The sequence below is a fragment of the Hyalella azteca genome, unplaced genomic scaffold (genome assembly GCF_000764305.2).
Source record: "Hyalella azteca isolate HAZT.00-mixed unplaced genomic scaffold, Hazt_2.0.2 contig3508, whole genome shotgun sequence".
In the NCBI taxonomy this organism is placed as follows: Eukaryota; Metazoa; Arthropoda; class Malacostraca; order Amphipoda; family Hyalellidae; genus Hyalella; species Hyalella azteca.
Window position 1 is genome coordinate 281,081 of NW_025933756.1, and position 3,745 is coordinate 284,825.

Below are 3,745 nucleotides of genomic sequence, written 5' to 3' on the forward strand. Positions count from 1 at the left end.
ATATAATATAATATGATGTAATATAATATAATATAATATAATATAATATAATATAATATAATATAATATAATATAATATAATATGATATAATATAATATAATATTATATTATTATATTATATTATGCTGCTACGTACTAACTATTCTGTGCATTGCTAGCAAACAAGGGTATAAATTAACCGATCCACCGTCATCAACATGTTATTTAAACAAGAGCTACTGCTCACTTTACACGTCGCTACGTCCACTCGCTGTCTCTTATACACATCTAGATGTGTATAAGAGACAGGGATCCGGCCTTTGGAACCCGATCTTTCCATAGCTGACGATTGATTGAGATAGCTGCTGGACTTATTGCCTGGTCCGTAATTTGCTAGGCATTTTAAGACTGAAGATGTATGGTCATGCATAGCTTCGTCTTGTCTGTTCTTGATGCAACTATCCAAGTTGTAAGTCTGTAAAGTGCCCTCGAAGTTTTGTACGTACTAGACGTCACGATAATCTCTTCTTAGAATAATAATAATAATAATAATAAAATCATAATCCACTCATTCAAAATGCAACTATTCATTGATATAAAACACCTACTGCATGCGTTGAAGATTTTATTGATTAATTGTCAAAAATATGAGATACCCAATGGCTGGACGACAATAGTTGATCCCGGTGGAAGTCTAGTAGCTACTTCAAACTATCGCCAGTCATGAAAAGATCCGGTCAAATGACGCGAGTTTAGATNTAGTACAACAACTTCAATTGTTTTGACGGATAACTTGATAAATGTTTATAATTTTAATTATGATTAACGTAGAGCTTTAACTTTCTCCTAGTTAGTCTGGAAACTGACGGCTATTGCATGTTCAGTTAATATAACGATTCATCGCTTAGGCAGGGGATTTTGGGTGATTATTAGAATCGATAAATTTTTACAAAATTTGGAATAATTAATGCGATGTTTCATTTAAGTTTTTGCAAGAAACTGCAACTAGAACAAAATTAAAAAGACATGAATACTTAGCCAAAAAAAGTTATGTTAACTTGGAACGTGCAATTTGCACATGAAAATTCATGTGCAATTTTCTATTAAAAAAATTAAAAGATAATGCAGAATATTCATATTATCAAACAAGCACATTTCAGCTCTAGCGCAGTTGCGGTTTTTTTGCCTAGAAATCGAAAACGTGATCAAGTCGCCCGGCCATCAAGACGAAAGCTTATGAAAAAAAACGAACAAAAAACTCGTCCGAAAGTTGTTTTCTATCAAAGAATCTAAAGAAATTTCGCAGGCGCGCACTAGTCTGCGTGCGCAGGAAAACTGAGTTTACGTGCATTCATGTTTAGATTTATTATCAACTTTCTATTTATTTGTTAAGTTTATGTATTAATTAACTCCATATATTTATTAAATTTATATTTATTAAACTTTACATTTTCAACACTGTGTGTATCCAGGTGAAAATAGCATGCCTCTGTTGAAAGAAAAATATGAAAAATCATACAAATTGGTAAATATTAATTTTAATAAATTGGTGATAAAATGTACCCGGAGCGTTAAAGAAAAGCGTAAAGCTTTTAGCAAAAAAATTGCGTCCATTTTTCAACTAAAATGATTCACCACACTCATATATTAGTGAAATATGCAAAGCTAACTTTTATCGGCAAGAAGTTTCTAATCAACAACCAGTTCTTTAAGTTCCGTCCAGCAAAACTATCAGATCAGTTAGGAATGAGGATGTCCACAAATCGACTATTGTTTTGTATACAATACGACGATGGTTAGTCACAATAAATTATATGATGGTTAGTCAGAATATCTCACTCTCACACATTATCATCTGTCTTATCTCTCTTATTATTATCTCTGTCTCAATATCGATACATTATTTGGTTAACTTACAGGGGAAAAATAATTCAATCATTGGGGATGATTTACTTTTTGAAAAAATGCATAATTATTATAAATGAAAGCGCTACTTAAATCACTAGTTGCCAAAAGAACAACGCTGCTGGTGACATAAATAACACTGAGTTAGACAATAACACTGAGCACGTGTCACACTGCAGGATTTCATGCAGCATGCATGAAATAACACTGAGTTACACAATAACACTGAGTTAGACAATAACACTAAGTTAGACAATAACACTGAGTGAGACAATAACACTGAGTTAGACAATAACACTGAGTTAGACAGTAACACTGAGTTACACAATAACACTGAGTTAGACAATAACACTGAGTTACACAATAACACTGAGTTAGACAATAACACTGAGTTAGACAATAACACGTGTCACACTGCAGCATGGCGGCCGCAGTGTACGTGGTGGTGACGCTGCTGGTGATATAAATTACACAGAGTCACACAAGAACACTGAGTACGTGTCACACTTCAGGATTTCATGCAGCATGCATGAAATAACACTGAGTTAGACAATAACACTGAGTTACACAATAACACAGTGTGTGTCACACAGCAGCATGGCGGCCGCAGTGTACGTGGCAGTGACGCTGCTGGGGATATTCAGGGCCGCGCAGGCGCAGGTTTACGGGGCGGGTGCCTGCCCTGAGTACCAGACGTCTGATGCCTTCAACCTTCAGCACATCAGCGACGTGAGCTTACATTTTTTTGTTAAATAAATAATTTTAAAAAAATGAATAATTTCTAAATAATTAAAAAAATAATAATAATAATGTCGTAAAGTCATAATAATTATAACAGGAATATATGGCATGTAGTTTCTAACAGGAAATTAAATCTTTAAGGTGTAACAGAAACGTATGTAATAAATGTTGTAAGAAAAAATTTAATACAAAGCTGAAATACAGGACTAGAAAGAATGAAATCGAAATAGCCTGCCCTTATGCGATCAACATTCGTGTAAATATTCAGAATGTGTCTCACTGATAGAACGAGGATGGTTAATGTGATGAATAATGCTTATAATGATGCAGTGGATGAATAACGTTCTCTTCAAATTGAATTCACTGAGAACAATAAACAAAAATCGATATAATGCAAAGAGACGATGAATATTCAAAGCAAATTACAACTTGAAAAAATAAGTATAGAAAGTAAATGAATTAAAAAATATTAGTCATCCAATATTTGCATCTCAACGATTAGGGAAAAAAGTATTGTGTAAGGAATATATAGACAGTTTAATATAAATATTAAACGTTTTCAAGGTCGCTTATGTGTCATTATGCATATGTTCTTATTCACAGATGATGAATGTTTCGAAACGTATATTTTTAAAACGTCCTTAGCTCACCTCATTTCGATCTACCAACTCCAACAAAAATGTTGTACGACATATTAAAAAATATAGGGAACAAGAAAATTGTTCATAAAATCCATTCTTTGGCTATCAATCAAACTCACATAAAAGAAATAATTCTACAAATCCTGTACTAATATCATACATATGAAAATATAGCAATATTATTCATAGCAATATTATTTCATATTGTTATTTTAATTGCAGAGGGAACTCTCAGCGCACGATCACAGGAACATACTCCGTAGTGCCCTCGGCCTACAAGCAACCTGGCTACATCAGACTTGATATGGGCAGGATAGGCCGTGAGTAATATGTCTCTTATTTAGCATATAAAATCTTATATTATATATGTTGATTGAATTGAGTTATATTATCGACAAGCCTATACATGACTAAGATACAGTCGTCATATTTCTTTACAAATATGGGCAGGATAGGCCGTGAGTAATATGTCTCTTAT